Raw genomic sequence first — 13,854 nt, forward strand, 5'->3', positions numbered from 1 at the left:
TTAGAAGCTTGGTCTGTGTTCTACTATGGTTATTTTAGTGTCTCCGCATACCGCAGCACGCGACATAGCTTTGCAGACGATAAGTACAAGCGTTTCGGAGATAAGAGCGGCCAATGTGACTATCTGGCTTTAAGTCGATTCGATAACAAATGACGAAAACGGACGGATGTCGCAGGTTTATACTGCATATGAACACTTTTCACATTCTTCCGTGCAACTCGGCTGCTAGTCCTCCTTACATGCAGAATCTTAAGGTCCTAGCTCATGTCGAAGGCACCAAAGCCAGCTAAAAAGTCAATAATCGATACCTAAAACTTGAATTGTACTACGTCTTACTGGCTATTACATTAACTTAGAAGCTTCATCTGTGTTCTACTATGGTGCTTTTAGTGTCTCCGCATACCGCAGCACGCGACATAGCTTAGTAGACGATAAGTACAACAGTTTCCGAGAGCAGAGCGGACAATGTGACGATCTGGCTTTAAGTCGATCGATAACAAATGACGAAAACGGACGGATTTCTCAGGTTTTTATTACATATGAACACTTTTCACATTCTCCCGTGCAACTCGGCTGCTAGTCCTCCTTTCATGCTAAATCTTAAGGTCCTAGCTCATGTCCAAGGCACCAAAGCCAGCTAAAAAGTCAATAATCGATACCTACAACTTAAATTGGATTACTTCTTACTGGCTATTACATCAACTTAGATGCTTCATCTGTTTCCTACTATGGTGATTTTAGTGTCTCCGCATACCGCAGCTCGCGACATAGCTTTGCAGACGATAAATACAAGCGTTTCAGAGAGAAGAGCGGCCAATGTGACGATCTGGCTTTAAGTCGATTCGATAACAAATGACGAAAACGGACGAATTTCTCAGGTTTTTACTACATATGAACACTTTTCACATTCTCCCGTGCTATCCGGCTGCTAGTCCTCCTTTCATGCTGAATCTTAAGGTCCTAGCTCACGTCCAAGGCACCAAAGCTAGCTAAAAAGTCAATAATCGATACCTAAAACTTGAATTGTACTACTTCTTACTGGCTATTACATCAACTTAGAAGCTTCATCTGTGTTTTACTAAGCTGCTTGTAGTGTCTCAGCATTCCGCAGCATGCGACATAGCTTTGCAGACGATAAGTACAAGCGTTTCAGAGAGAAGAGCGGCCAATATGACGATCTGGCTTTAAGTCGATTCGATAACAAATGACGAAAACAGACGAATTTCTCAGGTTTTTACTACATATGATCACTTTTCACATTCTCCCGTGCTACTCGGCTGCTAGTCCTCCTTTCATGCAGAATCTTAAGGTCCTAGCTCATGTCCAAGGCACCAAAGCTAGCTAAAAAGTCAATAGTCGATACCTAAAACTTGAATTGTACTACTTCTTACTGGCTGTTACATCAACTTAGAAGCTTCATCTGTGTTCTACTATGCTGCTTGTAGTGTCTCAGCATCAACTTAGAAGCTTCATCTGTGTTCTACTATGCTGCTTGTAGTGTCTCAGCATACCGCAGCATGCGACATAGCTTTGCAGACGATAAGTACAAGCGTTTCAGAGAGAAGAGCGGCAAATAAGACGATGTGGCTTTAAGTCGATTCGATAACAAAAGACGAAAACGGACGAATTTCCCAGGTTATTACTACATATGAACACTTTTCACATTCTCCCGTGCTACTCGGCTGCTAGTCCTCCTTTCATGCAGAATCTTAAGGTCCTAGCTCATGTCCAAGGCACCAAAGCCAGCTAAAAAGTCAATAATCGATACCTAAAACTTGAATTGTACTTCTTCTTACTGGCTATTACATCAACTTAGAAGCTTGGTCTGTGTTCTACTATGGTTATTTTAGTCTCTCCGCATACCGCAGCACGCGACATAGCTTTGCAGACGATAAGTACAAGCGTTTCGGAGATAAGAGCGGCCAATGTGACGATCTGGCTTTAAGTCGATTCGATAACAAATGACGAAAACGGACGGATGTCTCAGGTTTATACTGCATATGAACACTTTTCACATTCTTCCGTGCAACTCGGCTGCTAGTCCTCCTTACATGCAGAATCTTAAGGTCCTAGCTCATGTCGAAGGCACCAAAGCCAGCTAAAAAGTCAATAATCGATACCTAAAACTTGAATTGTACTACTTCTTACTGGCTATTACATTAACTTAGAAGCTTCATCTGTGTTCTACTATGGTGCTTTTAGTGTCTCCGCATACCGCAGCACGCGACATAGCTTAGTAGACGATAAGTACAACAGTTTCCGAGAGCAGAGCGGACAATGTGACGATCTGGCTTTAAGTCGATCGATAACAAATGACGAAAACGGACGGATTTCTCAGGTTTTTATTACATATGAACACTTTTCACATTCTCCCGTGCAACTCGGCTGCTAGTCCTCCTTTCATGCTAAATCTTAAGGTCCTAGCTCATGTCCAAGGCACCAAAGCCAGCTAAAAAGTCAATAATCGATACCTACAACTTAAATTGGATTACTTCTTACTGGCTATTACATCAACTTAGATGCTTCATCTGTTTCCTACTATGGTGATTTTAGTGTCTCCGCATACCGCAGCTCGCGACATAGCTTTGCAGACGATAAATACAAGCGTCTCAGAGAGAAGAGCGGCCAATGTGACGATCTGGCTTTAAGTCGATTCGATAACAAATGACGAAAACGGACGAAATTCTCAGGTTTTTACTACATATGAACACTTTTCACATTCTCCCGTGCTATCCGGCTGCTAGTCCTCCTTTCATGCTGAATCTTAAGGTCCTAGCTCACGTCCAAGGCACCAAAGCTAGCTAAAAAGTCAATAATCGATACCTAAAACTTGAATTGTACTACTTCTTACTGACTATTACATCAACTTAGAAGCTTCATCTGTGTTCTACTATGCTGCTTGTAGTGTCTGAGCATACCGCAGCATGCGACATAGCTTTGCAGACGATAAGTACAAGTGTTTCAGAGAGAAGAGCGGCCAATGTGACGGTCTGGCTTTAAGTCGATTCGAAAACAAATGACGAAAATGGACGAATTTCTCAGGTTTTTACTACTTATGAACACTTTTCACATTCTCCCGTGCAACTCGGCTGCTAGTCCTCCTTTCATGCAGAATCTTAAGGTCCTAGCTCATGTCCAAGGCACCAAAGCTAGCTAAAAAGTCAATAATCGATACCTAAAACTTGAATTGTACTACTTCTTACTGGCTATTACATAAACTTAGAAGCATCATTTGTGTTCTACTATGGTGCTTTTAATGTCTCTGCATATCGCAGCACGCGACATAGCTTTGTAGACGATAAGTACAACCGATTCAGAGAGAAGAGCGGCCAATGTGACGATCTGGCTTTAAGTCGATTCGATAACAAATGACGAAAACGGACGGATTTCTCAGGTTTTTACTACATATGAACACTTTTCACATTCTCCCGTGCAACTCGGCTGCTAGTCCTCCCTCATGCAAAATCTTAAGTTCCTAGCTCGTGTCCAAGGCACCAAAGAAGGGTAAAAAGTCAATAACCGATACCTAAAACTTTAATTGTACTACTTCTTACTGGCTATTACAGCAACTTAGAAGATTCATCTGTGTTCTACTATGGTGATTTTAGTGTTTCCGCATACCGCAGCACGCGACATAACTTTGCAGACGATAAGTACAAGTGTTTCAGAGAGAAGAGCGGCCAATGTGACGATCTGGCTTTAAGTCGATTCGATAACAAATGACGACAACGGACGGATTTCTCAGGTTTTTACTACATATGAACACTTTTCACATTCTCCCTTGCAACTCGGCTGCTAGTCCTCCTTTCATGCAGAATCTTAAGGTCCTAGCTCATGTCCAAGGCACCAAAGCCAGCTAATAAGTCAATAATCAATACCTAAAACTTGAATTGTACTACTTCTTCCTCGCTATTACATCAACTTAGAAGCTTCATCTGTGTTCTACTACGGTGCTTTTAGTTTCTCCGCATACCGCAGCACGCGACATAGTTTTGCAGACGATAAGTACAACCGTTTCAGAGAGAAGAGCGGCCAATGTGACGATCTGGCTTTAAGTCGATTCGATAACAAATGACGAAAATGGACAGATTTCTCAGGTTTTTACTACATATGAACACTTTTCACATACTCCCGTGCAACGCGGCCGCTAGTCCTCGTTTCATGCAGAATCATAAGGTCCTAGCTCATGTCCAACGCACCAATGCCAGCTAAAAAGTCAATAGTCGATACCTAAAACTTGAATGGTATTACTTCTTACTGGCTATTACAGCAACTTAGAAGATTCATCTGTGTTCTACTATGGTGATTTTAGTGTTTCCGCATACCGCAGCACGCGACATAGCTTTGCAGACGATAAGTACAAGTGTTTCAGAGAGAAGAGCGGCCAATGTGACGATCTGGCTTTAAGTCGATTCGATAACAAATGACGAAAACGGACCGATTTCTCAGGTTTTTACTACATATGAACACTTTTCACATTCTCCCGTGCTATCCGGCTGCTAGTCCTCCTTTCATGCTGAATCTTAAGGTCCTAGCTCACGTCCAAGGCACCAAAGCTAGCTAAAAAGTCAATAATCGATACCTAAAACTTGAATTGTACTACTTCTTACTGACTATTACATCAACTTAGAAGCTTCATCTGTGTTCTACTATGCTGCTTGTAGTGTCTGAGCATACCGCAGCATGCGACATAGCTTTGCAGACGATAAGTACAAGTGTTTCAGAGAGAAGAGCGGCCAATGTGACGGTCTGGCTTTAAGTCGATTCGAAAACAAATGACGAAAACGGACGAATTTCTCAGGTTTTTACTACTTATGAACACTTTTCACATTCTCCCGTGCAACTCGGCTGCTAGTCCTCCTTTCATGCAGAATCTTAAGGTCCTAGCTCATGTCCAAGGCACCAAAGCTAGCTAAAAAGTCAATAATCGATACCTAAAACTTGAATTGTACTACTTCTTACTGGCTATTACATAAACTTAGAAGCATCATTTGTGTTCTACTATGGTGCTTTTAATGTCTCTGCATATCGCAGCACGCGACATAGCTTTGTAGACGATAAGTACAACCGATTCAGAGAGAAGAGCGGCCAATGTGACGATCTGGCTTTAAGTCGATTCGATAACAAATGACGAAAACGGACGGATTTCTCAGGTTTTTACTACATATGAACACTTTTCACATTCTCCCGTGCAACTCGGCTGCTAGTCCTCCCTCATGCAAAATCTTAAGTTCCTAGCTCGTGTCCAAGGCACCAAACAAGGGTAAAAAGTCAATAACCGATACCTAAAACTTTAATTGTACTACTTCTTACTGGCTATTACAGCAACTTAGAAGATTCATCTGTGTTCTACTATGGTGATTTTAGTGTTTCCGCATACCGCAGCACGCGACATAACTTTGCAGACGATAAGTACAAGTGTTTCAGAGAGAAGAGCGGCCAATGTGACGATCTGGCTTTAAGTCGATTCGATAACAAATGACGACAACGGACGGATTTCTCAGGTTTTTACTACATATAAACACTTTTCACATTCTCCCTTGCAACTCGGCTGCTAGTCCTCCTTTCATGCAGAATCTTAAGGTCCTAGCTCATGTCCAAGGCACCAAAGCCAGCTAATAAGTCAATAATCAATACCTAAAACTTGAATTGTACTACTTCTTCCTCGCTATTACATCAACTTAGAAGCTTCATCTGTGTTCTACTACGGTGCTTTTAGTTTCTCCGCATACCGCAGCACGCGACATAGTTTTGCAGACGATAAGTACAACCGTTTCAGAGAGAAGAGCGGCCAATGTGACGATCTGGCTTTAAGTCGATTCGATAACAAATGACGAAAATGGACAGATTTCTCAGGTTTTTACTACATATGAACACTTTTCACATACTCCCGTGCAACGCGGCCGCTAGTCCTCGTTTCATGCAGAATCATAAGGTCCTAGCTCATGGCCAACGCACCAATGCCAGCTAAAAAGTCAATAGTCGATACCTAAAACTTGAATGGTATTACTTCTTACTGGCTATTACAGCAACTTAGAAGATTCATCTGTGTTCTACTATGGTGATTTTAGTGTTTCCGCATACCGCAGCACGCGACATAGCTTTGCAGACGATAAGTACAAGTGTTTCAGAGAGAAGAGCGGCCAATGTGACGATCTGGCTTTAAGTCGATTCGATAACACATGACGAAAACGGACCGATTTCTCAGGTTTTTACTACATATGAACACTTTTCACATTCTCCCGTGCTATCCGGCTGCTAGTCCTCCTTTCATGCTGAATCTTAAGGTCCTAGCTCACGTCCAAGGCACCAAAGCTAGCTAAAAAGTCAATAATCGATACCTAAAACTTGAATTGTACTACTTCTTACTGACTATTACATCAACTTAGAAGCTTCATCTGTGTTCTACTATGCTGCTTGTAGTGTCTGAGCATACCGCAGCATGCGACATAGCTTTGCAGACGATAAGTACAAGTGTTTCAGAGAGAAGAGCGGCCAATGTGACGGTCTGGCTTTAAGTCGATTCGAAAACAAATGACGAAAACGGACGAATTTCTCAGGTTTTTACTACTTATGAACACTTTTCACATTCTCCCGTGCAACTCGGCTGCTAGTCCTCCTTTCATGCAGAATCTTAAGGTCCTAGCTCTTGTCCAAGGCACCAAAGCTAGCTAAAAAGTCAATAATCGATACCTAAAACTTGAATTGTACTACTTCTTACTGGCTATTACATCAACTTAGAAGCATCATTTGTGTTCTACTATGGTGCTTTTAATGTCTCTGCATATCGCAGCACGCGACATAGCTTTGTAGACGATAAGTACAACCGATTCAGAGAGAAGAGCGGCCAATGTGACGATCTGGCTTTAAGTCGATTCGATAACAAATGACGAAAACGGACGGATTTCTCAGGTTTTTACTACATATGAACACTTTTCACATTCTCCCGTGCAACTCGGCTGCTAGTCCTCCCTCATGCAAAATCTTAAGTTCCTAGCTCGTGTCCAAGGCACCAAAGAAGGGTAAAAAGTCAATAACCGATACCTAAAACTTTAATTGTACTACTTCTTACTGGCTATTACAGCAACTTAGAAGATTCATCTGTGTTCTACTATGGTGATTTTAGTGTTTCCGCATACCGCAGCACGCGACATAACTTTGCAGACGATAAGTACAAGTGTTTCAGAGAGAAGAGCGGCCAATGTGACGATCTGGCTTTAAGTCGATTCGATAACAAATGACGACAACAGACGGATTTCTCAGGTTTTTACTACATATGAACACTTTTCACATTCTCCCTTGCAACTCGGCTGCTAGTCCTCCTTTCATGCAGAATCTTAAGGTCCTAGCTCATGTCCAAGGCACCAAAGCCAGCTAATAAGTCAATAATCAATACCTAAAACTTGAATTGTACTACTTCTTCCTCGCTATTACATCAACTTAGAAGCTTCATCTGTGTTCTACTACGGTGCTTTTAGTTTCTCCGCATACCGCAGCACGCGACATAGTTTTGCAGACGATAAGTACAACCGTTTCAGAGAGAAGAGCGGCCAATGTGACGATCTGGCTTTAAGTCGATTCGATAACAAATGACGAAAATGGACAGATTTCTCAGGTTTTTACTACATATGAACACTTTTCACATACTCCCGTGCAACGCGGCCGCTAGTCCTCGTTTCATGCAGAATCATAAGGTCCTAGCTCATGTCCAACGCACCAATGCCAGCTAAAAAGTCAATAGTCGATACCTAAAACTTGAATGGTATTACTTCTTACTGGCTATTACAGCAACTTAGAAGATTCATCTGTGTTCTACTATGGTGATTTTAGTGTTTCCGCATACCGCAGCACGCGACATAGCTTTGCAGACGATAAGTACAAGTGTTTCAGAGAGAAGAGCGGCCAATGTGACGATCTGGCTTTAAGTCGATTCGATAACAAATGACGAAAACGGACCGATTTCTCAGGTTTTTACTACATATGAACACTTTTCACATTCTCCCGTGCAACTCGGCTAATAGTCCTCCCTCATGCAAAATCTTAAGTTCCTAGCTCATGTCCAAGGCACCAAAGAAGGGTAAAAAGTCAATAACCGATACCTAAAACTTTAATTGTACTACTTCTTACTGGCTATTACATCAACTTAGAAGCTTCATCTGTGTTCTACTATGGTTCTTTTAGTGTCTCCGCATATCGCAGCTCGCGACATAGCTTTGTAGAGGATAAGTACAACCGTTTCAGAGAGAAGAGCGGCCAATGTGACGATCTGGCTTTAAGTCGATTCGATAACAAATGACGACAACAGACGGATTTCTCAGGTTTTTACTACATATGAACACTTTTCACATTCTCCCTTGCAACTCGGCTGCTAGTCCTCCTTTCATGCAGAATCTTAAGGTCCTAGCTCATGTCCAAGGCACCAAAGCCAGCTAATAAGTCAATAATCAATACCTAAAACTTGAATTGTACTACTTCTTCCTCGCTATTACATCAACTTAGAAGCTTCATCTGTGTTCTACTACGGTGCTTTTAGTTTCTCCGCATACCGCAGCACGCGACATAGTTTTGCAGACGATAAGTACAACCGTTTCAGAGAGAAGAGCGGCCAATGTGACGATCTGGCTTTAAGTCGATTCGATAACAAATGACGAAAATGGACAGATTTCTCAGGTTTTTACTACATATGAACACTTTTCACATACTCCCGTGCAACGCGGCCGCTAGTCCTCGTTTCATGCAGAATCATAAGGTCCTAGCTCATGTCCAACGCACCAATGCCAGCTAAAAAGTCAATAGTCGATACCTAAAACTTGAATGGTATTACTTCTTACTGGCTATTACAGCAACTTAGAAGATTCATCTGTGTTCTACTATGGTGATTTTAGTGTTTCCGCATACCGCAGCACGCGACATAGCTTTGCAGACGATAAGTACAAGTGTTTCAGAGAGAAGAGCGGCCAATGTGACGATCTGGCTTTAAGTCGATTCGATAACAAATGACGAAAACGGACCGATTTCTCAGGTTTTTACTACATATGAACACTTTTCACATTCTCCCGTGCAACTCGGCTAATAGTCCTCCCTCATGCAAAATCTTAAGTTCCTAGCTCATGTCCAAGGCACCAAAGAAGGGTAAAAAGTCAATAACCGATACCTAAAACTTTAATTGTACTACTTCTTACTGGCTATTACATCAACTTAGAAGCTTCATCTGTGTTCTACTATGGTTCTTTTAGTGTCTCCGCATATCGCAGCTCGCGACATAGCTTTGTAGAGGATAAGTACAACCGTTTCAGAGAGAAGAGCGGCCAATGTGACGATCTTGCTTTAAGTAGATTCGATAACAAATGACGAAAACGGACGGATTTCTCAGGTTTTTGCTACATATGAACACTTTTCACATTCTCCCGTGCAACTCGGCTGCTAGTCCTCCTTTCATGCAGAATCATAAGGTCCTAGCTCATGTCCAAGGCACCAAAGCTAGCTAAAAAGTCAATAATCGATACCTAAAACCTGAATTGTACTACTTCTTACTGGCTATTACATCAACTTAGAAGCTTCATCTGTGTTCTACTATGGTGCTTTTAGTGTTTCCGCATACCGCAGCACGCGACATGGCTTTGCAGACGATAAGTACAACCGTTTCAGAGAGAAGAGCGGCCAATGTGACGATCTGGCTTTAAGTCGATTCGATAACAAATGACGAAAATGGACGGATTTCTCAGGTTTTTACTACATATGAACACTTTTCACATTCTCCCGTGCAACGCGGCCGCTAGTCCTCGTTTCACGCAGAATCATAAGGTCCTAGCTCATGTCCAAGGCACCAAAGCCAGCTAAAAAGTCAATAATCGATACCTAAGTCTTGAATTGGACTACTTCTTACTGGCTATTACATCAACTTAGAAGCATCATTAGTGTTCTACTATGGTGCTTTTAGTGTCTCCGCATATCGCAGCACGCGACATAGCATTGTAGACGATAAGTACAACCGTTTCAGAGAGAAGAGCGGCCAATGTGACGTTCTGGCTTTAAGTCGATTCGATAACAAATGACGAAAACGAACCGATTTCTCAGGTTTTTACTACATATGAACACTTTTCACATACTCCCGTGCAACTGAGCTGCTAGTCCTCCTTTCATGCAGAATCTTAAGGTCCTAGCTCATGTCCAAGGCACCAAAGCCAGCTAAAAAGTCAATAATCGATACCTAAAACGCGAATTGTACTACTTCTTACTGGATATTGCATCAACTTAGAAGCTTCATCTGTGTTCTACTACGATGCTTTTAGTTTCTCCGCATACCGCAGCACGCGACATAGTTTTGCAGACGATAAGTACAACCGTTTCAGAGAGAAGAGCGGCCATTGTGACGATCTGGCTTTAAGTCGATACGATAACAAATGACGAAAACGGACGGATTTCTCAGGTTTTTACTACATATGAACACTTTTCACATTCTCCCGTGCAACTCGGCTGCTAGTCCTCCCTCATGCAAAATCTTAAGTTCCTAGCTCGTGTCCAAGGCACCAAAGAAGGGTAAAAAGTCAATAACCGATACCTATAACTTTAATTGTACTACTTCTTACTGGCTATTACATCAACTTAGAAGCTTCATCTGTGTTCTACTATGGTGCTTTTAGTGTCTCCGCATATCGCAGTTCGCGACATAGCTTTGTAGTTGATAAGTACAACCGTTTCAGAGAGAAGAGCGGCCAATGTGACGATCTTGCTTTAAGTAGATTCGATAACAAATGACGAAAACGGACGGATTTCTCAGGTTTTTACTACATATGAACACTTTTCACATTCTCCCGTGCAACTCGGCTGCTAGTCCTCCTTTCATGCAGAATCATAAGGTCCTAGCTCATGTCCAAGGCACCAAAGCTAGCTAAATGTCAATAATCGATACCTAAAACTTGAATTGTACTACTTCTTACTGGCTATTACATCAACTTAGAAGCTTCATCTGTGTTCTACTATGGTGCTTTTATTGTCTCCGCAAACCGCAGCATGCGACATAGCTTTGCAGACGATAAGTACAACCGTTTCAGAGAGAAGAGCGGCCAATGTGACGATCTGGCTTTAAGTCGATTCGATAACAAATGACGAAAACGGACGAATTTCTTTGGTTTTTACTACATATGAACACTTTTCACATTCTCCCGTGCAACTCGGCTGCTAGTCCTCCTTTCATGCAGAATCTTAAGGTCCTAGCTCATGTCCAAGGAACCGAAGCCAGCTAAAAAGTTAATAATCAATACCTAAAACTTGAATTGTACTACTTCTTACTGGCTATTACATCAACTTAGAAGCTTCATCTGTGTTCTACTATGCTGCTTGTAGTGTCTCAGCATACCGCAGCATGCGACATAGCTTTGCAGACGATAAGTACAAGCGTTTCAGAGATAAGAGCGGCCAATGTGACGATCTGGCTTTAAGTCGATTCGAAAACAAATGACGAAAACGGACGAATTTCTCAGGTTTTTACTACTTATGAACACTTTTCACATTCTCCCGTGCAACTCGGCTGCTAGTCCTCCTTTCATGCAGAATCTTAAGGTCCTAGCTCATGTCCAAGGCACCAAAGCTAGCTAAAAAGTCAATAATCGATACCTAAAATTTGAATTGTACTACTTCTTACTGGCTATTACATTAACTTAGAAGCTTCATCTGTGTTCTACTATGGTGCTTTTAGTGTCTCCGCATACCGCAGCACGCGACATAGCTTAGTAGACGATAAGTACAAGCGTTTCAGAGAGAAGAGCGGCCAATTTGACGATCTGGCTTAAAGTCGATTCGATAACAAATGATGAAAACGGACGGATTTCTCAGGTTTTTACTACATATGAACACTATTCACATACTCCCGTGCAACACGGCCGCTAGTCCTCGTTTCATGCAGAATCATAAGGTCCTAGCTCATGTCCAAGGCACCAAAGCCAGCTAAAAAGTCATTAATCGATACCTAAATCTTGAATTGGACTACTTCTTACTGGCTATTACATCAACTTAGAAGCATCATTTGTGTTCTACTATGGTGCTTTTAATGTCTCTGCATATCGCAGCACGCGACATAGCTTTGTAGACGATAAGTACAACCGTTTCAGAGAGAAGAGCGGCCAATGTGACGCTCTGGCTTTAAGTCGATTCGATAACAAATGACGAAAACGGACGGATTTCTCAGGTTTTTACTACATATGAACACTTTTCACATTCTCCCGTGCAACTCGGCTGCTAGTCCTCCCTCATGCAATATCTTAAGTTCCTAGCTCGTGTCCAAGGCACCAAAGAAGGGTAAAAAGTCAATAACCGATACCTAAAACTTTAATTGTACTACTTCTTACTGGCTATTACATCAACTTAGAAGCTTCATCTGTGTTCTACTATGGTGCTTTTAGTGTCTCCGCATACCGCAGCACGTGACATAGCTTTGCAGACGATAAGTACAACCGTTTCAGAGAGAAGAGCGGCCAATGTGACGATCTGGCTTTAAGTCGATTCGATAACAAATGACGAAAACGGACGGATGTTTTAGGTTTTTAATACATATGAACACTTTTCACATTCTCCCGTGCAACAGGGCTGCTAGTCCTCCTTTTATGCAGAATCTTAAAGTCCTAGCTCATGTCCAAGGCACCAAAGCCAGCTAAATAGTTAATAATCGATACCTAGAACTTGAATGGTATTACTTCTTACTGGCTATTACAGCAACTTAGAAGATTCATCTGTGTTCTACTATGGTGATTTTAGTGTTTCCGCATACCGCAGCACGCGACATAACTTTGCAGACGATAAGTACAAGCGTTTTAGAGAGAAGAGCGGCCAATTTGACGATCTGGCTTTAAGTCGATTCGATAACAAATGACGAAAACGGACGGATGTCTCAGGTTTTTACTACATATGAACACTTTTCACATACTCCCGTGCAACGCGGCCGCTAGTCCTCGTTTCATGCAGAATCATAAGGTCCTAGCTCATGTCCAAGGCACCAAAGCCAGCTAAAAAGTCAATAATCGATACCTAAATCTTGAATTGGACTACTTCTTACTGGCTATTACATCAACTTAGAAGCATCATTTGTGTTCTACTATGGTTCTTTTAGTGTCTCCGCATATCGCAGCACGCGACATAGCTTTGTAGACGATAAGTACTACCGTTTCAGAGAGAAGAGCGGCCAATGTGACGATCTGGCTTTAAGTCGATTCGATAACAAAGGACGAAAACGGACGGATTTCTCAGGTTTTTACTACATATGAACACTTTTCACATTCTCCCGTGCAACTCGGCTGCTAGTCCTCCTCTCATGCAGAATCATAAGGTCCTAGCTCATGTCCAAGGCACCAAAGCTAGCTAAATGTCAATAATCGATACCTAAAACTTGAATTGTACTACTTCTTACTGGCTATTACATCAACTTAGAAGCTTCATCTGTGTTCTACTATGGTGCTTTTAGTGTCTCCGCATACCGCAGCACGCGACATAGCTTTGCAATCGATAAGTACAACCGTTTCAGAGTGAAGAGCGGCTAATGTGACGATCTGGCTTTAAGACGATTCGATAACAAATGACGAAAACGGACGGATTTCTCGGGTTTTTACTACATATGAACACTTTTCACATTCTCCCATGCAAATCGGCTGCTAGTCCTCCTTTCATGCAGAATGTTAAGGTCCTAGCTCATGTCCAAGGCACCAAAGCCAGCTAAAAAGTCAATAGTTGATACCTAAAACTTGAATTGTACTACTTCTTCCTGGCTATTACGTCAAATTAGAAGCTTCATCTGTGTTCTACTATGGTGCTTTTATTGTCTCCGCAAACCGCAGCATGCGACATAGCTTTGCAGACGATAAG

This window comes from Schistocerca gregaria, unplaced genomic scaffold (assembly GCF_023897955.1).
Source record: "Schistocerca gregaria isolate iqSchGreg1 unplaced genomic scaffold, iqSchGreg1.2 ptg000526l, whole genome shotgun sequence".
Classification (NCBI taxonomy): Eukaryota; Metazoa; Arthropoda; class Insecta; order Orthoptera; family Acrididae; genus Schistocerca; species Schistocerca gregaria.